Source organism: Pelodiscus sinensis, chromosome 10 (genome assembly GCF_049634645.1).
Source record: "Pelodiscus sinensis isolate JC-2024 chromosome 10, ASM4963464v1, whole genome shotgun sequence".
Lineage (NCBI taxonomy): Eukaryota > Metazoa > Chordata > Testudines > Trionychidae > Pelodiscus > Pelodiscus sinensis.
In genome coordinates, this window is record NC_134720.1 from 41960349 (window position 1) to 41988176 (window position 27828).

General features: G+C 40.8%; 1 protein-coding gene across 16 annotated transcripts in view; it reads left to right on the forward strand.

Moving 5' to 3' along the window:
* The window catches only part of NAALADL2 (N-acetylated alpha-linked acidic dipeptidase like 2), a 978641-nt gene that overhangs the window by 310357 nt on the left and 640456 nt on the right, over positions 1 to 27828 (forward strand). Inside the window, exon 4 of one of the 16 annotated variants that reach the window (XM_075937996.1) lies at positions 7403 to 7511. The exons of the other annotated variants lie outside the window; for them this stretch is intronic. The gene's annotated coding sequence lies outside the window, so the exon portion shown is untranslated. The remainder of the gene's footprint in view (positions 1 to 7402; positions 7512 to 27828) is intronic. 16 annotated transcript variants of the gene reach the window in all.

Sequence of the window (27828 nt, forward strand, 5' to 3'; positions counted from 1 at the left end):
ATCAAAGCCAACCACTTAAACAGGATCTTTATACTGAGATTGTTTTCCTATTAGAGTTGATCTGTCCTCCTCCTCATGGTTTCTTTCTAGTATAAGAGTCATTTCCATTACCAAGAGGGTTTGGTTTAATTTTTCTTTTTGTCAAAGGGTTTGGAGGAGAAGTATGTTCTCCTTGCAGTTCAGTAAAACCATTTCTTTTTGTGTGTGCATGTCACTCTCATTACTGCATTTCTGAGAGCACCCGTGCATGCGCTCTCTCTCTCTCTCACACTCACACTCACAGGTTATTCAGATAAAAAAGGACACAATCTGTTTTGTTTTGTTTTTAAGGGTAAGGAAGGCTATATAAAGCAGTGAGCTAATAGCACAAGCGCCACTAAATGCACTTTCCCAAAATGAAATCCCTATTTACTTGTGGATGTTTGCATAGGATCCTGTGTGTTTTTTGTTCCTTTGCCACATTGAGTTAGAATCAGCTAATGGAAATGATTCTGAGTGGTCTGCATAAGCTGCCTTTTGAATTTAAGAAAAATTCCAAGTGAGAATGAAAAACATTAAAGTTTGTGCATGGTCACAGGAAAATGTGCGTCTCAACAATAGATTAGTAGTGAACTTTGTGGTGTATGGTAGCTGTCAGACTCCTTGCAATTATCTGCACAGACTTTTGATCGATCTTTGGGGGACCTACCTCATTCCATGCTGAAAACCAACTGTTTACTTCTCTTCTTTTTTCTATTCCCTAACTAGTTTTTAGTCCATTCAATTGTTACCTCTCAATCCATGCCCATTTTCCTTAGCAGTTTATAGAGTAAATGAAGAGTATACATGAAGTGTGTTGCTGTGTACAATATTACACCAATCTTGTGATCTTTAGTTAGATATGTTGTACTTCCTCAGACCTGCTAAGGAACAAACCCGGAGAAAGGGTGGGCTGGAGCAGTATTGTTTTTGGGGTTGTTTATTGGCACAGATTCTTAAGGGTAAGGTGATACTCTCACACACACATATCATTCATGCTGGCAGTTTGTAGGCAGGCTGCAAGTGCAGTGTAGATTACTTTTGATTTTAAAGGTGGCTGGAGTACTTGCCAGGCATTGGCTTCCCGGAGACTCGGCTAGGGGGTTTTCTGGGAGATCCCTTCGGATCTGTAGGAGGCTTTACTTCCTCTGGGCCGGTCCCAGGTTGCTCCTGTGCTGTTACACCTTGTCTGAGAGAGAGAGACTTCCCTGGTCACTCGACAATGTATCATCTTTGCAGGGTCTTTGTCTGTCTTAAAAGGTTACAGATCCTAAACTATCTTTCCATTGGGTGTTTCTCATTCACACTTCCACACTCATTCCACAGATTACATACATATTCATAAGCATACATTAAGCAATATGGCTTCTAGGCAAAGTCTGGCCTTACAGCCTTGCCAACAGTAAATTGCAAGATGAGTCCAGAAAGTTCTGTGATCCTGAAACATCCATTATGTTGCATGTAGACTATGGGAGTTTCAAACACATATGAAGTAGAATAAGGGCATGATTCTTCACTACTGACTTCAGTGGATGCAAAATTGGGCCCTATATAGCCATATTGACCTGTCCTTACAACAATATCTGCTCATAGGAAATAACATTTTTGTTTTTTACATAGTCAAAGCAATTCTTATGTATTTGTGTGGAGCTGCCTAGAATTATACTCTGTCCATTATTGTTTGTGTGGAGTAATGTTCAGAGATATTTATCTAAAGAAATCTATCCAGCAATTGATGTGTAGAGAGAACTGTCAAATCTTGTTCAGGAAAACAGATTTTAGTTAAGAATTCTCAATAGCTCTTCATTAACATTGCCTCAAATAATGAGAATTGGAAATATTGTAACCCTTTTATGCTGGCTAGCAATGCTATTAGCTGATGTTTTTTCCTAGTGCAATTTCCTGGCTTGTGTAGTTCATGTTTTGTAGTGGGCTAAAAGGTCAGCATTAGCTATGCTTCTCGTTTTGTATTAGTTTTTATTTTCCTTTCCTATTTTTTTGTGGGGGAAGAGGAGAGGGAGTTAGCATTTACTTCTTTGAGTATGCACCTCTGTTGTAAAGATACAAGTTAGAATGCGGGAACGATTGCTAACGTAATGGGAGTGTGTTAAAATTGCATATTACAATGCTGAAACTTTTGAAAAGAGTGGTGTTTAAAATATTACTTTATTGTGCAGTCATTGTTTGCAAACCCTGCAGCCATTTCAGCTATTATAGATTACTAGTGTGTAAATGTTTAAATTATGCCAAGTATAAAAATAAACATTTGTATTATACTACAGAAGATGAGGCTCATTGGTAACTTCCTATTCTTCATAAAGTTCAATTTCATGCAAGAATAAGTGATGCTGTGGCAAAGCTCAGGTCTAGAGGGGAAGATCAAATTTGAATCAGTTTGAACAGTGTTTGACTGATTTGTTGAGTCTACTGGGACAATGAATCTGTAGATTGTGATGTTAAACTCGTGTTATATTCTCAATATTATATATCATCATAATTGTAAAATATGACTTATCTCTTGCATTCCACATACCAAACAAGTTTGTTTTCCCCAAAGTTTCTATCTTTTAATTTTTAGGTAGATTTTTAAATCCAAAAGAAAGAGAAACACATGTCCATCTTCATGGAGGCAGCACTTCTAAGTTTTGATTCAGGGGATCTTACTTTTCAGAAATAAAACTAATTTAGGACTCCAGGTTTTTTTGTTTTTGTTTTTAATTAACTGACAAGGCAATCGAACTGAAGATGTTTGACTTAGCTGTTAAACTAAACTAGCTTAACATTCCAAATGGAAGTCCATCTTTAAAAAAAAAAAAAGTAATGAATCTCCTTTTAGAGAAAATCTTACTTTCTGGGTCTCCTACTGCATTATTTGGTTCTTTTATACAAATGGCGGGCTCCTTGCTGATTATATTTCCCTCTAAAATTCTACCAAAGTGCCTGTCAAGGCATCTACATTGCACTGTCACTGAATGATATGGAAATTCACTGAAAATGATGGGTTCATTCAACATGAGACTTCATCTTTTGTCACACACACAATGACTGGTATCTTAAAATCTTAAAAAGTAAGATAGGGTTACCCTACTATATAACAAGGCATTGCTGTTATCTGCCTCACCACCTGTGCTCTATTTGCATTAGTATGCTGTGCCTTAAGTTCCAGTGTCTAGCAGAAACGAGCATAAATATGTAATTATATGGTTTGTTTTGCTAGTAATAGACTTTTTAGAAAGTGTGTTATTATGTTGGTGTGGAATTGTGTTTACTATATCAACAGAAAGATATACATTTAGTCAAATTACTTGTGTGGTTAACTGCAAAATACAAGTTATTTCAGCGGTGGCTAGTTTTAAGAATGATGTATGGTAATCTGGATCTTTGCTTGGTTTAAGAACTTAATACTTATAAAACCTTGCCATTATTAGGCATAGTCACTGGGAAAAACTAATGTCCTGAGTGAAATCCTGTTCTCTGCATCTCTTTGTGCCACACAGGTTCCCAAAAGGTTGCAAGTGTTTAAACAATGGCTTGGACATAATAGAAAATTGAAGAGGATGGCAAGGATTAATGTTAGGATTCCTTTCATTGGAGGTTTAGGATACAGTCTTGCACTGTGGCCACAGTAATTCATTGTGCGCTGACACGTGGTGTTTAAAGTATGTTTAAGATTAAGAAATGAAAACAACCCCCAAAAACCCTGCACATCAGTCTAAGAGTCTGTCTGTACAGCCCATGGCAGCACATCTCAAAGTCTGGATTGACAGGCCCAATCAGCATCGGGTTGAGGATCAGAGCTGATGACAGAATTGGGGTGCCTGGCCATTTACGCTGATACTGTGGTGGCCGGAGTCCTAGTTCGCTTTGAATAGCCACTATTTAATAGCCACTCCACTCTGCCTGGCTCTGAGGGCTGCAATTGGGGCGGAAGGGGAAAGAGGGAGCAGATGCTGTGGTCTGAGTAGCACTGAGGGCTGGCTGCCCTGCCCTTTCTGGCTGAGGCCCTGCTCCTTCTAAGGGCATGGAGCTGCTCCCCCTACACCTTGCTTTGGGGGTCTGTGATGGCTGTCAGCCCCACGGTCCAGGATACTTTACATAAAACAGCACATAGATGTTGTGGTTTGAGCTCTGAATCCTGGGAACAGGAATGTGCTTCAGAGCCTGAGCTCCAGCCAGAACCTGAGTCTACCCAGCTGTTCTTAGCAGGGTAGCTTAAGCCCCCCAAGCATAATTCTGTTGACTCAGGCGCTGAGACTTGCTGCTTCTTGCTGTTCCTTAGAGTACCAGTACACTGCAGTTAGATATCCGCAGCTGGTCTGGGCCAGCTGGTTCATGCTCATGGGGATTCAGCTAAAGGGCTTTTTAATTGTGGTGTAGATGTTAGGCTAAAACCTGTGCCCAGACCAGATTTATTTGTTATCTTTACACAAAATAAAGATTTATTTCATTTTCCTGGAAATTGTAGTACAGGTTGGACTAGAGAGCACTCTCTGGTCTGGCAACATTCATGGTCCGGCATGATTTTAGTTTGCCGGATGTCGACTTATCATGGAAGTGGTCAAGTTTCTCCATTTCCCATAAAGTTTGTTTACAGCCACCAGGCCTAGCTCTCAGTGTTCTGTGCTGTTGTTTAGCTCTAATTTACCCCTAGATATCTTCAGAGCCTATGTCTAAACAGCCAGGTTATTTCGAAATACCTTACTTGAAATAAGAACTCCTGAAATATCTATTTCAAAATAATGCAGCCACACTACAGGGAAGCCGTGAAATTAGTTTGAGGCAAGCTCCCTTAATGTGGACATGCTATCTCGACTTAGAGCCCCAGGAAGCACTGGGGAGTAATTACTTTGAATGACTCTGGGAAGTAGTTATGCAACTGAGCGTCCACATGAACCCTATTTTGAAATAGCAGTTTTGAAATAGGCATTATTCCTCATAGACTGAGCGGTGGTTATTTTGAAATAATTTTGACATAATGATCTTGCTGTGTGGACACTCACCTTGTTATTTTGAAATAACTGTGTAGTGTAGACATTCCCTGAGAGTCTTGTAAGCAATGGAAGTCTTGATAATGCTGCTAGACAATATTGACCTCCTATGGTCCAGTAAATTATCTGGTTCAGCACGGGTCAAGTCCTGAGGGTGCTGGATTACAGAAGTTGAACCTTTAGTACATAGTAACTTTTATATTTTAAGTAGTCTTATTGAATAATCTGTCCCACATTTTGGCAGTAAACTATTTACCGAAAAGGTGCATGGCAAGTTTTAAGGTGCTTGATCATACTCAAGACCAGATTTTCAAATAATCCAATGTGCCTCCGATTCAGAGCTATTTAGAACAACTACACTAAAAAGCGGATTTTAAAAAAAATATCTACTACATTTTATTTTTTTTGATTTGTTGAAAATTTTTATCAGTCTACAGTGAGCTGAAAAATGTGAAAAAAAATCATATCTATATTTTGCCCAACCATCATTCACTAGTCATTAGATCTATGTAAAGGATAACAGAGGGCAAATTAAACATTTGTAATTTTAAAAATAATACCGAATACAGGCAGTCCCTGGGTTACGTATTACAAGATAGGGACTATAGGTTTGTTCTTAAGTTGAATTTGTATGTAAGTCGGAACTGGCTCCAGATTCAGCCGCTGCTGCTGAAACTGACCAGGGGCTGACTACAGGAAGCTGGAGGCAGAATTGCTCTTCCCCCAGCTTCCTGGAATCAGCCACTGATCAGTTTCAACAGCAGCTGAATCTCGAGCCTGGCACAGAACAACTGGGCTGCCAGGTAGGTCCCTGCAGGACCAACCTGGCAGCACCCCAGCTGCTCTACCCCAGGGTCCACAACAAAAGCCTGGTCTGCTGGGGAGGGGCGCACTAGCTGCACCCCCCCCCCCCCCAGCAGACCAGGGACACGGGGAGCAAAGCCGCAGCGGTGGCGGGGTGCCACGCCTCTGAGGCTTTGCCCTGGCAAAGCCTCAGAGGCGCGGGACCCCACCGCCGCTGCGGCTTTGCTCCGGGTGTCCCTGGTCTGCTGGAGACGGTCCCCAGCAGACCAGAGGCACCGGGAGCAAAACAACAAAATCCTATATTCAACACTGCAGATGCAAAACTTTTGATGTGTTCAAAACACAGACTGGAATTTGAATTTTGGGGTTTCTTCAGCTTAATTATAGTTAGAACAAATTTGAAAAACCATTTTCAGATTAATTAGCGGTACAACTATAGGAAAACGAGGTTGACCTGCCCGCATCTTAATTTGCAATTAAAATTTAAACATTTGGATTGCACTTTATACTGATAAATAATGTAAAAAATTACCTTTACGTATTTCTGTGCTGACAAGCTTTATGTTTGAAATTGTAAGTCCCAATCAATAAAAGTAAACCTAAAAAATCCTTCCCATAACTCTGCTTTAATTTAGTCTGTTTATGGGAAAATCAAGCTTTGGAAAGAGTCTGTGATTTACAAAAAATAAACTAAAAATTTGCATGATCTATTCAAACAGGCAGAGATGCATGGTATAGAGAAGTCACATGATATTTTGTATTATTGTGGAGAAGTCATAATATCCACGTTATACAGGACTTTTTCAAAATTAAACTTATTCACTAAGGTTCTGAAGTCTCTGGGTAGCTGTTTTAACTTTAAAAACTAGACATAGTCCTGTAGCACCTTAGAGACTAACAAAAATATATATAGTATCAAGAGCTTTCATAGTCAAAATCCACTTCATCAGATGAGTTGGAGAGGACAATGGAAACCCAGAATTTTATAACAGAAAAAGAAGGGGGGAGGAAGTACCCGTCAATTATAGGTATTAACGAAGGTATTTAAGTGGGCTGGCAGTGTCCTATTGTAGCCAGACAGACTAACCCCATATCATCCATCTTATTTGCCTCTCTGAAGCACAGGGCAGAGAAGGAGCAATAATATCAGCATAGTCTATGCTGGCTCATCTGATCCTGAGGAGCTGAAAAAAAAAACAGATATGTGGATAGAGAGCAGTTAAGTCAATAAGCTGGCCTCGAGGCTGCGGCTGGCACCTATGTTGATTCGAACACACACACAGTCCCTGGGAGAGGAATTTCCCACTGAGAAAACAATGTCCCGTACTTCCAATTTAATCATTTCAATTCTCTCTTACAAGTGTAAATTAAGTTCACAACTCCCTTGTAAGAACTGGTCTCACAGCAGACAGACCAGCAACAATTGGCATTACAGACAAGAAAGAGAAATACGTGACCCCATGGGTATATAAGATGGGCCCAGCACACACTCACTTTGAGTGTCATTCTACCCTCTACCTGCTGGTCGGGTTAGGTGTTTGACCTCCCGAGGTTCTATGGGGACACCCACCTCGTATTTTCATCTTTCCTAGGAATTGAGGGACCGGCCCTGGCCTGACATGCTGGAGTCGAGAGGCACAGAAGGAGGGTAAAAATTGTACCTGGATGTGGTCCTCTGTCTTAAGTGTACACATAGAAAGAGTAAGCTGTTACTTGGTACCATTATTTCTATTTTTCTATCTTTATCTTCTTTGTAACCATTTTTAAGATCTATATTTTGCTAGTAGTTAAGAAATAGAACAATAGCCATTGCAACCATGTGATTTATAAGCTTCTTTAATAAACCTGTAACTGTTTACGTTTTAACCTGACTCCTTCAGTTGCTGTAACAGAACCAGGCACAATTTAAAAGAACTTCAGCCGGTCTTAAGGGACAGATATAGGGAGCCCTGACCGTCGGCTGACACCTATATTTAGCTTTTGACGTAAAAATGAGGTGTTAAATGAAGAGAAGGATGGCTTTATAATGTGACATCCAGTTAAGGTTCAGCTAAGGTTCTGGTTCAGGAAAAAACTTCAGCCTATGCTTAATTTTAAACATGCTTAACCACATTGAAATCTAAGTTAAGCACATTCTCAAATCCATCTCTGCACAGGACCGTACTTAAGCATGTGCTTCAGTGATTTCCTTTATCAGGACTTTGTTTGACTGAAGTCTCCTCTCAGTGTTTTCAGTGGGGTTTTTATCAGTTTCTAGGGACAAATATTCCTTCAATGGATACCCAGTGGGTTGATTCCCTTGCTGCTGATTTAAGTCAAATCAGGGTTTGACCTGAAATATACTTTTAATCTAAAATAAATAAATAAAAAGACAATCCAAAACCATTTCTACTAGGACAATGTGGTGACCAACACCATCGCTCTTTACAATATATTGTATCGAAGAGAAAGGCATTAGACTCAACAATCTTCATTATTCTAGGTAAACCAGAGCAATCTCCCTTCTCAGGAGTGAAGATGTCATTGATTATAGAAGAGCCTTTGTGTTCTACGAATCAATTCTATTTAAAACCAGTTGTTTATGCTTTCAAGTGTCCTTAGTTGGGACCCAAATCAATCTTTTTAGAACCATACACTTTTAAGGTGTGACTTTCACCATTTAGTGTCTATTTCACCCAACAATTCTTGCTCTCTTCTGAGTAATAAAGCAGTTCACTAATCATCATGCAAACTCCAGTTTCCTCCTTACATCAGTATATACACACACACATTCACTTAACCAAAAGAATGCTAAACATACAATAGATTCAGGTAAAATAAATTAAACTTACAAAGGAAAAGCTTTTGATAAATAAATTACTTCCAAACAGCCATTTAAAAATATTCAGGGGGTTGTATTTGTTACACTTGTCTTATTTGCATGCCTTTCCTGAAATGATTAGAACTAATACCAAAAATTACATATGATATTAGAGCATGTGTGGGGTTTGTTTGTTTGTTTGTTCTTTTTATTTAGAGACGAGACGGTTCTGCAGCTTAGAGATAAAATGCAAGGTGGCAGTCGCTAAAGTGCTACATTTTTTCATGACTAGTGGAATAAATTAGGTGAGCAAAACCTATGTGAATTGTTAATACAGAAGTTATTGCTGCACTGAGGCTATAGAAATTAACCACATCAGGGCTGCCAGGAATGTGGGGAAAACTGGCTTCTAAAGCTGATCGATTTATCCAGTGTATTACAGGGTATATATGAAATGCTGATATTCCAGTATGATGACCACTTTACAAAATGTTGCCGTGTTAAAATCTGAGCACTGATTCACCTTAGGATCAGTTGCCTTAAATAGTTTCTAGTCTGTGGGGAAAAAAAACGAAATAAAATGTCACCCACCTAGATTAATGGGATTAGCGAAATTGATGAGGCTGGGGATACACCCAGTGGCGAGGAAGTGAGACATTCATCAAGGGACAATAGGTAGCATCTCCCATGGGAGTCTTTGACTCTCATTGGTCAGATGGGGGGGAGAGAAGTGCTGATTGGCCAGCATTCTCCAGCTCCCAGAATTTAGCCCCACACAGGGACCAAGTGGAGCCTCTTTCTACTCTGTTCCATCAGCTCTTCCTACCCACCCGGATTAGGAATTGGAACCTGGCCTGTGGGATGAGCCAATCATCTGTTAAGGGGTCAGGAATTAATTTTTGCTCCCATGGGCTAATTGGAGAGGATGGGAGCATTTTTTTTGTCTTCCTTTCAGCACCAGCAAGCCACAGCGGCTTACATAGGAATACACATGGTACCTGTTGGAGAGGGTGATGGCACAATTTGCAGCTGGTTTCCACTGTAGTTAAGAGAATAAGACAAAAGGTTCTGATACGTAAAAGATCAGGGATTTTGGTGTTTGGCATTGGGCTCATATGACAGGATGAGACTTGTGGTGGTCAAGGACTGAGGTCCTTATCCTGCTGCCCCTTCCATCTCACAAGGGGGGGAAGTCCTAGGGCTCAAAGAGAGGAAAGCCTACCCTGGTGGGTTATGTGGTAAGGAGCCATGTATCTCTGGCACCAGTTATGGATTAAATGGTAAAGAGTCCTGTGATCCACTCTGGAGCCCACACTGGAAGCAATTAAATGCCATGTACAGGAGTGTATGAGTGATGGGTAGTTAGTGCCCCTTTTTTGTGTTAAAGTTTAATTAAAGTTGCGGCCTGCCACTCAGTTCCATGCATATGTCTGTCTTCATTTTGCTGCTTCTCCCGCCTCAATAAATAGACTCCTTCTTCCCTTGTAAATACATTGAGCCATGTACTATGTTTGTGGACTTGAGCCCAAAAGGAAGGGAGGGAGCTTTGAAAAACGATAGGAAATAAATGCCGTTAACTCAGCTGAATATTAAAATGTTCTTTGTTTTATATTTTCCTGTTAAGCTGCTATTGTGATGTGTGTTTCAGGTTTTTTGAGAGAGGCTGTTGTCACAGCAGCAAAGGATTCTGCATGCCACCATGCAGTATAAATATCCTTGTTACTTGTTGGATATACAAAGACTGACTTACTCCTTTGAAGAGCCAAGGATACCAGGGCTTCCCTAAAGAGAGCTTCTGATTAAAAGTGTACAACAGGCTGAATCCTCTGCTAACATAAAGCGATGTAGCTCTAAGGTCTCAGATGCAGCTATGCTGATTAACACCAGCTGGGGGATCTGGCTCTTTAAATGCAGATTGCATTGGCGGCGAGTGGAGGCAGGTGTCCAAAGTGTGGCTCATGCCAAACAAACTCCAGTGAGGAAGAGTAAATCCTTCTTTAGCCCTTAGCATCAGGTTCATCCCCAACTCGCCACAGTGTGTCCTTCTCATACAGTGCCAATTAGTTAATTCAGCATGCTAATTTGATTGCCTCCTCACTGCTGCCCTAGACCAGAAGCTTCCAAATCTCTGCCTTTAGGGCAAGCAACTGAATGTAGGAACGTATGTCTAGCCCCCTTTTTTTCCATTGAAATCTGGGTGGCCCTAGTCAGTGGACCATATTATAAATAGTAGATCACACACACCCAAACACACACAGAATTAAGTCTGTGCAACCTTCATTTGTCCCCTTTGCGTGTATGCATCATGATAGTTTTTGATTGCATGATCATGTACAGTTTTTTTCCCAGATGACCCTATCTTATAATGGAAATGAGACATCTTTATAAGGAACAGTGCTACCAGCCCTGCCTATAGTAATAATAATGCACTCCATGACAGTTTATGGTACCCCATGATATTATTAATTCTGTTTTTATGTTAGTTGGGTAGCAGCTAATTTCTGCTCTGTGTAGCTTTTGTGAAATAAAAATCCCAAATGAAGTTCTTTCTAAATTTTATATTTTAGAACCCAACTTAAGTAAAACCCCATGCTATATATTGTGCATCATAATACACTGAGATTGATAGTGCAGTTAATTGTTTTTCATAGAGTGTCCAGAAAAGAGTTTTCTGTTCTTTATCTTGAGACACACCAGGGAGTAAAAGAATATTATAGATTCTTGCTGGTAGCTGTATTTGTGCAGTATGAAGCATTCACACAAAGACCTTTTTGATTTGTTCTACTAGCAAATCTATGACTCTATGAATCAAATTCAGGTGGAAAAAACACCCCTAATTTATTTTAAAAAACCAAACAAGTGCAGCATCTTTAGACTTGATAGTTTTTGATTTCCAAGAGCTGTATTTGGAGAAAATATTTTATTATTCTGATAGAGATTTATTGTTGGTTTTGGACCTTTACTCACATATAGAAAGCTGAGTTTCCTGCCACAAATCCAAAGAAGCATGATTCAGACAAAGGAATGAGTAAAGAATGCAACGTTAAAAAAATATATTTTCGTTGGCACACGTCTTATTCGTGCTGACACTAAAAACAACATGTTTTTGATACACGGTGAGCTAATTACAATGTATATGAAGCAAGAGGAAGTCTGGTCTTGTGGTCAAGGAACTGACTGACCTAGAACTTAAGCTTCAGAGGGTAGCCAAATTAGTCTGTACAGGATAAATTTAAAAACAACAAATAGTCTGGTAGTACTTTAAAGACCATCTACATGTTTTGTTAAAGTGTTTAAAGTGCTTTAAAGTCTTTAAAGTGCTACCAGACTATTTGTTGTTTTTTTAAGTTTAACCTAGAACTTAAGAGATGGATTCAACTTCTTTGTTAACTTGAGCTAATCAGCCCCTCTGTCTGTTCCCTCCATTGCCCAGCTGTAAAATTGAATTAATGCTTCCTTTCTTCTCTGGTCTTCCACCTTATCTATTAGACTGTAAGCTCTTCTCTTAGGCTGTGTCCAGACTCCATGCCTCCGTCGACGGAGGCATGTAGATTAGCCAGATCGGAAGAGGGAAATGAAGCCGCGATTAAAATAATCGCGGCTTCATTTAAATTTAAATGGCTGCCCCGATCTGCCGATCAGCTGTTTGTCGGCAGATCGGGAGAGTCTGGACGCGATGCCCCGACAAAGAAGCCTTTCTTCATCGACACAGGTAAGCCTCGTGAAACCAGGTTTACCTGTGTCGATGAAGAAAGGCTTCTTTGTCGGGGCATCGCGTCCAGACTCTCCCGATCTGCCGACAAACAGCTGATCGGCAGATCGGGGCAGCCATTTAAATTTAAATGAAGCCGCGATTATTTTAATCGCGGCTTCATTTCCCTCTTCCGATCTGGCTAATCTACATGCCTCCGTCGACGGAGGCATGGAGTCTGGACACAGCCTTACTCTGCTTAGAGCCCTTAAACAGGGAGGGGATTGGCTCTAGGCATTTTGATATGAAAAATGGCACAGAACTATAAATGGAAGGAGATTAAGAAACTAATGGGGGGGGGGCATAAAGGCATCACACTGTATTTATTTAATACTTATTGATTGAACTATGGCTTTTTGCACTTTCTTGAACATGACTTATTCTTTTGTGGTCTGTGTTTTCTTATTTGAAAACGTGAATGGAAATTAAGAAGAGAAACTAAAAATCAGAGCTGGAGATAAAGCAATTAATAGTGTCTCACTTTATTGTGTTTTCCGTCACCATTGCTACTTGGATGATATATTTACTGTTTTCCTTTAGATGTATTTAAATACAAACAACCTGGTAAATTCTATTTATCTAGTAAATAATAAATATAGAAAAATATAAATGTATATTCTCAGTTATAGGTTCATCTTGTTAATATAGCCTTGACTCATAAAATTCTTTATCCTTCAATCCCAGAACTAAGATTTAAAAATGAAAATATTTACTGCAGGAAACAGACACCAATAGTGTAAATAAAATGTTGGTGTATTTCCTTAGAATGTTAATATTGAAATGAGGTATTTTTCACCTTTAGGCCTATGTATGCTTTGACATTGCGTAATATCACTCCGGTGATCCACCCAGGAAACATAGTGATAGATCAACAACGTATCTCAACATCAAAATAGGCTGCTGGATAAGAGTCTGATAAAATTTATTTGCTGTGTGCTTTGAAATTAAATTTGAGACATGGTTTTGACAAGCATACATTTATCACCATCTATGTCATCAGCGCATATAGTGTATAAATGCAGAATAGAATTTTGGTGCAATTGAATTTCTGCAGAAGAGTCAAGCCAAATCAAATTATCTCAGGAGCATAGGTCTTAACAATAAAGTAATCTTTTGAACTCCTATCATATTAATACTACTGGGAAAGATTGTGAAGCAATACTCAGAGAAAACACTCATCAATCGACTTTTTGTCTGTGTGAAGAACGAGTCAGGATAGCTATCCTCTAATAACAGTTGTGGTACTGACAACCTCACTTACTTTTTTGCCTTAAATCAAAGAATCCTGTCTTGGATGTACTTAAGTATTTTTTTATATGGCTTTTGCCAGCATAACTATGGTTCTCTATTTTTTTTCATCGCATGGACACTATCTAAATAGGAAGATGGCCTGTGACCACCTCTCCTCCAATTCATAATTACATGCATGACTCATGTTCCATTTGCAGGTGCATAGTATCCCTCTATATGTACAAAATCAATGTTTGCTATCCTCATGAAGTTTTAAGATGGAAATATGAAGGCACTTGGGCCTTGCTAGCAGGCTCACTAGTAAGGGAGGGATAGCTCAGTGGCTTGAGCATTGGCCTGCTAAACCCAGGGTTGTGAGTTCAATCCCTGCGGAGGCCATTTAGGGATTTGGGACAAAAATTCATCAGGGATGGTACTTGGTCCTGCTGTGAAGGCAGGGGACTGGACTCGATGACCTTGCAAGGTCCCTTCCAGCTCTAAGAGATAGGCAATCTCCATTATAAAAAGACTATTCTCTATTTACCCTTTGCAAATGCTCTGCACTTTACCAGTGGTTCATGATACGCAGTTTGAAAGCCTCTTCAATATGCAGTTTAAGAATCTGGTCTTGTTTGGCGATGGTCTGACTATACTGTGATTTGTTATACAGGTTGAACCTCTCTAGTCTGGCATCCTTGAGAATGGACTGGTGCCGAACTAAAGAATTTGCAGAATCATAGGAAGTCAGTATTGTCTAGTAGCATTACCAACACTTCCACTGCTTTCTGAGCTCTTAGAAAACATTTAGGGGTAAATTAGAGCTAAAGACCACAGACCACTGAGAGCCTGAACTGCTGGCTGTAAACAAACTTTATGGGACCATGAGAAACTTGGTCACACCCACGATAAGTGGACCTCTGGCTAACTAAAATCATGCCAGACCATGGATGTTGTTGGACCAGAGAGTGCCTGATTAGAGAGGTTTGACCTGTATTAGCATCTAATGTTCCCAGTTAAGCTCAGGGCCATATTGTACTAGGTAGATCTGATGAAGTTTGGCAGAGCTTATGAATTAATTTGAGACCAGATTCAGTAAGATGGTATAACAAAACTAAAGTAAAGAAGGTGGAAGAAGAACCAGAGTGTGGCCATACTGGGTCAGACCAAAACTCCATGAAGCCCAGAATTCTGTCTTCTGACCATGGCCAATGCCAAGTGCCTCAGAGGGAGTGAACAGACCATGTAATCATCAAGTGATCCTTCCCAGATCTGGAAATAACTACTACAGTTAGTTAATAACAGCTTGATGATTCAAAATAATTTTTATTATAAATAAAATCAACTGTCTCAAATTCCCCACAGAAAAACATTACTTTTCTGGAATGTTCATGTAAGTTCGGTGGTGTTTCATTGTATAGTTTAGGGTCAAGTTCTTTTCTGCTTTACATATTTGTCTCTCTTTTAAAAAGAAAATAACCTGAAGTGAACTACTTGTACTCCTTGAAGTACTCGTGTGCATGTGCAGATGTGGTCAAATCTGAAAGCTCTAGGGCAAGATTTAAAAAAAAATCTACTAGTGATTTTGTGTGCTTCATTTTCTCGGGACTCGACTTTACACTGTATTCTTTTCCCCTGAAGTACCGAAAGTCAAACCTCCTTTAGGCAGCTGCATTTGAGGAACCTTAAGTAAGACATTGGAAGCAATGGAGTTACATCTGTTTAAATCATGGCTCAATTTGGCCCAGTTTGAGTATTTACTAGGAGGTTGGAAGATAATGTAGGCATCCAATGGCATATTAATTAGTATAATTTTATTATTAAATACAGCAGACAGCTGACCTCTTATGGGCCTCATTCTACTTTTGCCATAGAAGGATGATTTTGGAGTAATTCCCCGGAAGCTAATTGAATTGCTTCACAATTACTCTGGGGCTGTGTTTAGACTGGCCAGTTTTTCCGGAAAATCAGCCGCTTTTCCAGAAAAACTTGCCAGCTGTCTACACTGGCCGCTTGAATTTCCACAAAAGCACTGACTTCCTACTGTAAGAAATCAGTGCTTTTTGCGGAAATACTATGTTGCTCCCGTTCGGGCAAAAGTCCCTTTTGCGCAAAACTTTTGCACAAAAGGGCCAGTGTAGACAGCTAAGATTTGTTTTGCGCAAAAAAGCCCCGATCACGAAAATGGCAATCGGGGCTTTTTTGCGCAAAAGCGCGTCTAGATTGGCCACGGACGCTTTTCTGCAAAAAGTGCTTTTGCGGAAAAGCTTCCGTGCCAATCTAGACTCTCTTCTGAAAATGCTTTTAAAGGAAAAATTTTCCGTTAAAAGCATTTCCGGAAAATCATGCCAGTCTAGACGTAGCCTGGAAATAACTGAAAGCAGAATCTGGTCCCTTGAGAAAATCTCAGAGGGTAGCTGTTGTCTGTCAGGTGCAAAGATTAATGCAAAAGGGGGGGAAAAAAACCCTTTACACATGGTAAGATTTCAAAAGAATTTACATTTCAGGAATCTTCCAACTACTTCTGTTGAGTCACTTCCAACATGTGGGTCATTTTAGTAGCAGGATCTCCTGGACTATAATGCTGAAAAGTGATCTTTGTTAACAAAATATGGCCTTTTCTGGATTACAAGCTATATAACTGCTGATGTAGCCCAGTTATAACAGCAGCTTGTTGCGTATGCCATACTTTATCCAATAAATATGAGTAAATACAAATAGTGCAGAAACCCAATTGATTTTTTTAAAATAAGGGAATAATGCACAGATATAGCTAGAAAAGTGTTCAGGAATGCTGTTTCCAAGTACAAAAACAGTTAAAAATTATCCTCTCATATCCTTTCAGAAAGGAAGAAATGGCTACTAAAATTACATAGGTAATATTGTATGCAGGATTACCTGGGTCCTTAAATATAAATTGTACAAAATGAAAGAGAGTTCTCATGGATTTTGTAAGTCAAACAGTAGTCCATTGACCTTGTAGTCTCAAGAGCTGTAAACCTTCTAAGGCGTGTCTCACTCTCCTCCTCTCTTACATTTCTTGCTCATCTTCCAGCATTGCTCTACATTGATTTTTCACAAGTGACTCCTTCTGTTACCATTTAAATAGCTGAACTCCTTCTGTTGTAGGCTTACCCTTAAGCAAAGAGGTGGCAGTACAATGAATGTCGGCTTTCTCATAGTTCTTGACAAGTTTTTTTTCCCAGTTTAACAAGAGCACACTATAAAAACTGTTTTTATTACTTTTTGCTAGTTATCCAAGTTCAGAAATCTCCCTCATCCCTCCCCTTTTAGCAAGACGATTGCTAGAATCACATGCTTCATTGGAATTTCAAATCCAACTACAGGCAGTCCCTGGGTTACGTACAAGATAGGGACTGTAGGTTTGTTCTTAAGTTGAATTTGTATGTAAGTCGGAACTGGTACATATTGTAGGGGAAACTCTAGCCAAACATTTCTCCAGAGCTCAGTTTTATTCTCCCACACCTCACTTCCCTCAGTCCTTTATTCTCAAGCTGAGGTGTCTGCTGAGAAAAGCCGCTCCACATCTCCCTGGTCTGCTGGGGGGAAGCAGCTAGTGCGGGGTTGCCTCACCCCGTTTGTAAGTAGGGATCTGATGTAAGTCGGATCCATGTAACCCGGGGACTGCCTGTAGCTGTGCTTGGATTGATGTATGGGGCAGTGCAGCGGGTTGGACCACTGCCATGGCACTTCTGGCTGGTGTTTGAGGGAACTACCCCTGTGCATGGATTATGCCGCCTTACGGTCAGTATCTTGCCCCTTGTCCAGACACTCTCCAGTTTCCACCCTTTGGCTCTGGACTTGCCTTGTTCCCTTGGTCCACAGTGTCTGCTTCAGGAGACTGCCCTCCAGAAATACCCAACACTCCATTCTCCCCTGTTCCACGGATACCATCTATCCTCAATTCCTGCACCTACCATGCCATGGTCAACTGCAGTCCCAAAGTCTAGCCCCTGTCCTCAGTGGCAAACTACAGCCTATGTTGGCCATGCTCTAGTGTGGCAAGGTAAGGTGCATGGGGAAAGGAAGGAGACCCAGGCCTGCCCACTATTCTGGGCCCTGACCCAGGGACTCTCTGGCAGCAACCGTGTCCTGCCCCCTTCAATCCTTTTGACTGCTCATGCTCTCTGGGCCACTTCCCGGGGACCACTGCACTCACTCAGCCCTTGTATCAAAGCCTGCAGTCTAACAGTGGTTAGCCAGAGCTCGCTACCCTGCCCAGCACTGCTTTGTCCCTGCTGCAGCTCTTTTTCTGAAAGCCAGTTCTTCCTGGTCAGAGCAAAAGTGAGCTCCTCTCAGCCTGTAGCCTTTTATAGAGCCCAGCATGGCCCTGATTGGCTGACTTCCCCCTTTCTCTGATTGGATCAGTTTGCTCAGGCTCCCTCCCACCTGCTTTAAAACCCTTTCCTGCTGGAGTGGCACAGCTGCCCCACAATCGGCAGGATTCTTAAGGGCTGTAGAAAAATGACTAAGATTCAAGGTCATTTGAAAGTAAGGGTGTGTCTATACTACATTCCTCTTTCGAAAGAGGAATGTAAATTAAGGAAATCGAAAATGCAAATGAAGCACAGACTTACAAATCTCATGCCTCATTTACATAATTGTGTCCGATCGCTTTTTCAGAAATGTTTTTTTTTTTAAAGCAGTCTAGATGCGGATCTTTCGGAAAAAACAAACAAACCCTTTTTCGAAAGAACCCTGCAAAACTCATGTTTTCAGGAATAAGGTTCTTTCAGAAAAGGGATTTTTTCCCAAAAGAACAGTGTCTAGACTTTTTGTAAATCTGTGTTTCATTTGCATTTTCGATTTCCTTCATTTACATTCCTCTTTCGAAAGAGGAATGTAATCTAGATGTACCCTAACAGTAGCGTGTTATTTGTGAGGAGTGTCGTGCAGCCCCATCAATTCTCATCCTTACCTCTTCATAAGTGAAAGGATACAGTGGTGACTATGTCACAGTTAAGAACAAGATTTTGGGTATTATAGGGCATTGCATGATAAATGTGACTAAGGAAAATGGTTTTTCTGCTGACCATATAAGCAAATTGGATGTTGTGGACACCAAATAATTTTATAATAATTTCAGCATGACTACATGTGATACACAATGCATTGTAATAATCTATTTTAAGGTATTCAATAGAACAGGAAATGCACTGATCACATTTTGGTAAATATCGCTCCCTTTTGTAATTTTTTCATTAGTATTTAAAGGATGAATATTTCAGCCAAGAAATATTGTCCTCTCTTGAAAAGCAAACTTGTAGGGACTTTATGATGGCCTTGATGTGGATATTGATTTGTGCTTTTGTGAAGTCTGGTTAAAAATATGATTTCCCTCAATTTCAGCCCTCCACCTTCCTTTTCCTGAGGTTTTTGCAGCAAAGAGTTCCTTAAGTTCCTTCTGGAGAGCACTTAATTATAATCCGATAGAACCTTTATCATCAGCAAGGTCTATTGGGGAGATAAATCTGTCAGTTCGTAGTTCATGTTGACAACTGCATAATTTCCATAGTCTTTCAAAAGAATAATGATTCTTTTTCAGAAGAGTTATTTCAAAGCCTTCTTGGAAAAGTGTCCATGTCATTGGACTGTAACAGGAAGACACAGATTACTAATAGCTGCCAATCTTAAATAAGTACCTTTGGAGCCTGTCCAAATAGATACAGTTTTGACTTATTAAAAAGAATCATTGCTTTCATTATCGAAGGCTCTCCCACCATAGACTGGAAAGAAAAGCTAGCAGCAAAATTACATCAGAAATTGGCTTCCAGGTCCATGATTCTATCTTACAACTAAGGAGTTACCAATGGAAGAACTACAGTTGTTGGTCAACCAATAATAAATGTTAGGCATAGAAGAATCCTTCTACATCTTGCTACATCTGCTTCTCTCTTTGTCATTGCACATGTATTTATTGACTCTCAGATATTATGAAAGAGTGATGAATGTCTTGCTTCTGCTCCCACTCAGCTTAGTGGCAAAACTCCTGTTTGGAGTCAGTGATGCACTAACTCTCCTGTTCTCTTTTTTTATTTAAACAAGCTCTCTTTTTGTTTGTTTTTCATCTGACAGACCTTTCACTCTTTCCCATTGTCAGATAGTGTGTCTTCCAAGGGAGCATGAAACTTCAGAAAGAACTTTCACCACCTCAAATATCCAAACCCCAGTCCCTCTGGGGGAAAGGCTGAACTATTTCCATTAGAATAGATAAACTGGTACTAGCTATGCTTGAAAAGGATCTTTTTGTCCCCTTTCTGTGGTTTCTTCCTGTCCAGAACAGCAGAAAATTAACATAAACTAAGTTTCCTTTAGGTTGTGGCTAAATGTGCACAGAGAGTTAGAGCAGAGCAGTGTGTGTTGCAATTCACATCTCTGTAGTCTAAGCCGTAGAGCTGTGTAAACAGGCGCTAAGACTCTTGAGTTCCCGTGGCAAAAATATAGACATTTCAACAGAGATCTAGAGAACTAGAGCTAACCTGGGAATTAAAACTCATGATCTGGAAGCCTTTACTGATTACACTACAGGAGAATTTGTGTTGACCACTATTACACACAGTAGGAAGACGTGTGTCCTCTGCATAGGCCAGCCACAAGATGGTAATAGTCACAAAGAGTTGAGAAAGAAGGAGCGTGAGGCAAGGAACTCTTTAAAAATTACCTCCTTTCTTTCCAAAAGTAAAAGGAAGATGCTGTGTTGTAGACATAAACAATTAACACTATAACTCTGTAAAATCCCCTCGTGGATTTTTACTCATCAGTGATTCAAAATATTTTTAAATTTTCTAGAACAATGAAACACACTTCTGCAGGTCACAAAGCCTATTTATAAAGTCTCATTTGAGGGAGAATGTTCTAGGGGCCAGATGTCATTCCTATTCTCACATTATTTTAATCTGTGTAATTGAGTTATCTTAATCTATGCGCACCTGTCCTCCTACACGAATTTATTCCAAACTATCATAATCTCTCTATACTGCCCACAACACCGTGGTGTCTGAGCTGCATGCTGTATCTTGAGTAGTGGATTCATGCAGAAGAAAATAGTGGCCCAGAATCTGTTAGGAGGAGGTAAATTGATTCAGCATGGCAGACATCCTGCCCTTACCCCAATCTGTGAAAGCCTTTTTGTGTGAAAGCTGGAGAATCAGGCCATTTTGGAAAACCAAGGGGAATTAACATCTTCAGTATAGATCTCTCTGTGTTTGTCTTATGCTGTGAAAAAACTTTGGCAATCTGATCCCTTGGTGTTGAGGGCCATATATAGGCCCACCAGTGGGGGTTGGTTGGAAAAAGGGGCAATGGCCCTGGGACTCCTGGTTGCCACCCTGGGCCCTTTGAATCATTGCTGAAGTGCCATACAGTGCGCTCTGGGCAGTGCTAAAGGCTGGCCTGGGGGTAGGATGTGGTGCGCTCTGTTGTAGACTAGCTAGCTGTCCCAGCCATGACCCCTCTGTTGAGGCCCTGCCCCTTCTGGGAGCAGGGAGCCCCTCCATCTTGCCCAGGGTCTGGCAAGTCTGTCAATCTCCCTCGCCACATAAGAAGCTGGATGGATTGATAGAAATAAGGAGGCATTAGAGTTTGGAAGGACTGTGCCGGAGAGGATTCTCGCCTGGGGGAGAGATGTAGAAGGGGGTGCTGAGTCTGGGAGGGAGTTGTGACCTGAGAGAATGGGGGAAGGGAGGTGTAGAGAGTTTGCATGATGACATGGGGCAGGGGAATAGGGTGCAGGGTCAGGGTATGTCTACACTAGCCCCCTAGTTCGAACTAGGGAGGCTAATGTAGGCATTCTAACTTGCAAATGAAGCCCAGGATTTAAATGCCACTAGTCGGGACTAACTGCCCGTGGCTACACCTGTTCCAGAATTACCTGTTACTCCTGGAATGAGGTGTAACAGGTAATTCGAACTAAATACTTAGTTCGAATTACCGTTTAACTGCCGCATGTAGCCACGGGCAGTTAATCCGGACTAGTGGCACTTAAAAATGGCGACCAGACGGGAATATGCGAATAAAGCCCGGGATATTTCAATCCCGGGCTTCATTTGCAAGTTTGAATGCCTACATTAGCCTCCCTAGTTCAAACTAGGGGACTAGTGTAGACATACCCTCAGGGAGGAGGCATGGGTGCAGGAAAGGATACAGGCTTGGTGGAGGGGTGCAGGGTCTGGGAGCAAGCTGTGACTTAGAGGAAGTGGGGACAGGGGATACAGAAGGTTTGGGTGGTGGCCTGTGGCAGATAGTTGTGGGGAGAAAGGGAAGGTGAGGTGTCAGAGGCAGTCTCTGGCTGGAAGGTGCCTGCTTAGGCAGCTCCCAGCCAGCAGCTCTGCAGACTCCCTGCCTGTGGTCTGCTCCACATAGCTCTGCTCCAGCACAGGGAGGGAGGGGAGAGTGAGGAATCTACATTCACTGCCCTGCTTTTAGCAAAAAATTTCAGCTCCTATTGGCTGGAAACTGGCCAGTGGTAGCTTGGGGATTTTGCTAGGCAGTGGGGACAGCTTTCTCCTCCCTGCCCAGACTGCATAGCAACTAGCAGCCTGTTGTTGAAAGTGGCTGCATCTGTTGTGTAGCAAGGGTGGTAGCGAGGCGGGTGCAGGCTGCATCCGGAGGATTGGCGGGCCAGATTTGGCTCGCTAGCCACCTCTTCCCCACCCCGACTTTAGGTCTTTGTTTAACCCTCGATTGTAGGTATCAAACTTGTAAATGTAATCAAGTTCTTCAGCGTCTCTCTCCAGCTGGTGTTTGAAATTGCCTTGTAATAATACTGTCACCTTTAGATCTGTTAGTCCGGGCAAGATAAAATGTTCCCCAACAGGTTTCTGTGTGTTACCGTTTCAAATATTTGATTTTTGTCCATTAATCCTTTCTCATAGAGACTGGTCAGTTTGGCCAATGTACGTGGCAGAGGGGCATTGCTAGCATTCAATGGCATAGATCACATTGGTGAATGTGCAGTTATATGAGCCTCTGATGTGGTGGCTTATGTGGTTAGGTCCTGTGATGATGTCACAGGACAGAATTGGCATCAGAGCTGATTGCCAGGGTAGGTTCCAGGGTGAGTATGATGTGAGTGCTGTGTTGTTGCTTGAAATAATTTGTTTCATGTTAGTGGTTTGTCTATCTGTCTCTCTTCCTCCCCATATCCTCTCGTTCTCTGATATTTAATTAACTCCATTCATCTGAAGGAGTGGGTTATGTTCATGATACCATCTACATTTTTGTTCATCTGTAAGGTGCTGCAAGACTATTATGTTTTAAGTTTATTCAGTTAGAGAGAATGTGCTGTTTTGGGCATACTGAAGAAAAAGAAATTCATTCATTCTTAGATACTTTGGCCAGAAAGGACGATTGTGATGATTCAGTCTGACCTAGAACAGGTCCTAGTTAACAGTATTTGTTGATTAAAAATTACAACAAAGCTTTGAATTTTGGGAAACCAATAGGAGAGAAAGCAGTCTGCCTTTATTTGAAATTCAGACCCCTAATTACATTTCTTACAGCTTTTCTTGAGGTGCACGAATGTATCATGGGCCGTATGAGTTTGACCAGTGTATTCATTTGATTGATAATGAGGATAGCTTAGCAGTAATGGCTTAGTGTATACATTTGTTAGAGTGCTTGTTTTCCATTTGTTATATTACTGCCCCATATATGGATAGTATGAAAGTGGATTTGTTCACTTTGTAAAAACAGTGTCTAGAAATGCAATGTTACATAACTGGCAGTTGTTATAATTAATTAACTGAAATTGGGGTGGGAAGGGGAAGTGATTTACAAAGCAAGAGACACACAGGGACCTAGATCGCTTAGCGGTTTTCCATTTTCACCAATTGTTTAGGGTTCTTTTTTACCCTGCTTGATAATAAGAAGTTACATTTTCAAAATCAGTCCTGAGGTTATGTAGCAGTGTAAGGTTAAAGGAGGTGGGATTTGTGTTTGTGAAATATGAAGCAGTGAGAAGGCGATGCTTTGTATTTGGGTTTAATGTCTTCTAGTCTGTTCGCAGCATATCAGTATTAGCAGGCACATCTCCTTGGGTTTTCCTGCCAAAGTGGAACTCACAAAGGGGCATAAGGTGTTGTTCAATTACTGCAGTAATGGGAGTAATAGATGAACCTAGATAGATAAAATAGAACAAAAAGTTGTCTAAAAATAAAAGTGCAAAGAAAGATTTAGTACTCCTGACAAACTAGCTTGGCCGGTCTCACTTTACTTGAGGGAAAGAAAAATGGCCTCTTGAGACATGCAGATATTTTACATGTAGCTGATCGGAATAATTAGAATGTTTTTTTCTGTAGATTTCTAATGGTTTAGAAACTCAAAGCAGCAATCTTAAATATTATCTATTGCAAACTTGTAAGCTAGGATTCAGGTGGGACTCAGCCTGATCTTTGCTGTGTAGGATCCAAAGTCTGTTACACTATGACCATGTATCTGAGAGTTGTGATGCATGAATTAGATGTGGGAGGTTGAGATTAGAATCCAACTGATTTATTCTGGAGACTGAAAGGCTAGCAGCTGAGATAATATAGATCAAAGAGCCATGAGCATAGAATATAATGGAACTTATACTAATTATAGTGTAGTCCTGAGTTTGTTTAAAATAGCTCTCACCTTTGAGTCACTGGGCAGACTAAAGCTAAATATAGAACAGGGTTGGGAAGTACAGTTTTTAAAAGAATGGTGAATCAACTGTTTCATTTACAAGGGCCATTTATGTCTTTTGTAGGAGGCAAGTGCCTAGCTCAGAGAGGCTTTTGATTGGTAGCAGGTACAAATAGAGACATTACCAAAAGCTCTTGAGAAAATCGCCTTGTCGTGTATTTTAGGACAGTTACATGATGAATGAGAAAATGTCATTCTCAGTGTGGCTGTATTCAGTAAATAACACACCAAATAAAAAACCATAGTTTTGCTGGAAGCGTAATACCAGTGTTAATATGAAAATAAAGGGGAGGCACCAACAACAGAACATGCCTTATTGCATTATGAAAATGGAGCGTTGGGGCCATATTTTGACTTGTTTATGCTGATGTAAATTCCAAGAATTTCCATTGTCTCTCAGTTATGTAGTGTTTCCACCTGTGAAAGTGATATTGAAGTCTGAGACCTATGAGAATCCGCATGTTTTCTTTTCTTGCATGAAAGCTCTCTTTTAGGATACTTTTCTGCGGCCTATAGCATACAGACACATGTCTCCTTTCCAATCAAGCACACAGGTGACTTACTGAAATGATTAATGAAATGAGACATCGTTAGTCACAATGAAAAATATAATTTGGCTATTGGCACTAGAACCATTGCTCACCTAAATCCTCACCTCTGACCACAGTCCTGTAATCTGCTTGATCTATATGAGTGCTTAGAGGGGATAATTGGTAGATGCACAGAATAGTAACATTATGACTTACGTGGTAGTACATGTATCACAAAGAAGGTCAAGAGCATATTTTCTTTGTCACAGAGATTTCATATATTTTATGCTCTTTATATTGCAGTTATTTTGATCAGCTTACAGGTTAAAGTCAGCATCAAACAGTATTAGCGTCCTTTGCTGATGTGTAGGATAGCTTTATGCTCAGCAAGCATCCTTCTTGCTGCACACAATTAAATATTAGTCAGATTGAACTCAGCCACTGCAAAAGAAAATTTACAGGGCCTAGTGGAAAAGCAAAGTTTAAGATTGCTGTTTTATGGTTTTTCTTCGACAAAATTTATAGGAGTAATCTGAATATAACCTTTCTCTAAGAATAGCAGTTCCTTCTTTAAATACTGATCAAGGTAAGGAATAACTGGATTATAAAATATAGCTTTCCTTTTGTTCCCTAGACGGCGCTAATCTCTTTCAAGGACAGATATAAGACAGAATGTGGTACTCATTGTTCATTATTTTCTTCATGCTTCTATTTTATTAATGAAAATAGACTTGGGTAATAAGGCTGAATGCTGTTTCCTTGAATTTTTTCCCCTGAATTCTGTTGGGTTTGCTTTTAAATAATACATGTTTCCTGGCTAGAGCTCCTTATATTTACACATCTTTGTATAAGATAAGTAGGCAGAATATATCATGAGTTTTCTGAACAATCATCTTTTCCTTCACTATTAATCCTAGCAAGCCCAGCTGCGCTTGCACAGAGAATCTCCCACTTCTGGCACAAAGAAAAGGGGTCAACTGCAGACTGAGGATAGAACTTTTTCTGTCACATTATTTCAACATGGCTTATTCAAAAAACAAATATAATGTCTTCACTCCTTTCCTGAAGAGGTGCAGATCAATTTTTAAGCGTCCGTCTGTCTTAAAAACAAAAGTTCAGCTCTATCTTCAGAAGTTTTATTGTATTTGTTGGGTTATAGCTCTTGTAAAACCAGGGTGATGGTGGGGGACCAAACTTCCAGCAATTGTTGACTAAGGAGCACATTTCAACCTTCTTGTCAATTTATATTACAGTACTCCTTGTACTATGAATCGTTGTTCCTACTCCTACTCTGGGTGACTCAGAACAGTCTGTTTTCATAGCAGGGGCATAGCCACAGGTGGGCCTGAGATGCCATAGCCCATCCATTTAGGATCCAGGCCCACCTACCCCCAGTCCTGGTTCTGCTCTTGTCCGGTGATGGGGGCTTGACCCTCTCCGCCTGTTGCTACAGTGGACCTAGAGAAAAGAGTTAAGGGCTAGCCCTGCTCCAATTGTCCAGCATTCCTGCAAGGGCATGGAGTTTGGGGCTTGTAAGCAGGGTAAGCCCCAGTGCCCTGTTGCGAGAAGCAGGTGGCCCTAGTGGGACAAGCCCCCAATGCACCTCCACAGCAGGAACTCCCTGCAGGCCAGAGAGGGGCAAGCCGTGCATGCTGGGCGAGGCCTCTAGCTACTGTAGCTAGCCCTTCCTTCTCTGTGGCCGGCTGGGGGGGAGGGAGCGGAGAGGAGAAAGAAGCCCCATCATTGCCCACCCACCTGAAGTCAGGGCCCATCCACTTCTCCCATCTTGGCTACGCCACTATTTCATAGCAAAATATCACCTGGTTGACAGCCATGTACTCTTTATCAGAGATGTAGTAATGTTATATGTTTCCTGCAAATTATATAATCTGGTGACGAACTAGAGATTCTGCACAGTCCTAGGGAAAGGATGCTAAACAGAACATAGACAAACTGGGCAATGGTATCATTTAAGAAAGCTTGGTTTCTATTCCTACCAAGGGGTGATAATGGAAGGTAAATTATTATGAACTCACAATGTAGCATTCTTGCTAATAAAGGGATGTGTGTGCATACTTGTAAAAAAATCGTAATGCTATGAAGATAATTGGCATATTACATACTGTAGTCTTAGTGTGGCCATGCTTTAATATTGTGTGCATCTCTGTTCCCTATAGTTCAGGAAGAATGTAGAAAATGTACCAAGGAAGACAAGCAGCAGGTTATAGAATTATTACAAAAATTCAATGAATATAGGGAATGTGATATTAGTTAATGACATTGCTTACATTCTGTTTTCATTTACAGAGAATTCATAATTATTTTGCAGATCAGTGTCATATGCTACGTGCAGTATGTATGTTCACACTTACTACTCCTCGAAGATTGGTGTAATGTGAAATAGTCCTGTAAATCTGATACTTGAAGGGTTTCATTACCTATTTGTTAGCCATATTGGTTGATGAATCTCTCTTCTAGGAAATCTGGATTTGTTTTTGGGGAGTTGCCTCTCTCCCCTTCTTCCAAATACACTAGTCTCCTGAATTTTCACTGTAGTGTGTATGCTAGACCGTAGAATTCCTGCAGATTTCCTAATATAACAGTCAAGTTACTTGCAGGTCATTAAAACTCTCAGACATTCCTCCTTAGAACGTCAGAGACATGGCTAGCTTGATATTTTTCTTAAAATTTTGTAATGTATTTTCCAGCCCATTGTTAGCAGGGACCAATCTCCATTCCTCTAGAGCAGGCCTGGGCATAATATGGCCTGCAGGCCAAATCTGGCCCGCCAAGTCATGGATCTGGCCCACGGATGCTGCAGGGAGCCCCAGGCAGGCTTTCCGCTTCCCTCACCACATCTACACACCACTCAGAAACGCAGCTATGGGGCAGTTTCACTTTAAAAACTGAGCCCAGAGGGGAAGGGGAATGTTTTAGGAGTTGCTCCCGCCCCCAGCACAATTCCATTGGACGGCTACTGGCTAGAAATTGTCCAATTGGAGCTGCCTGGTTCAACAACAGGCA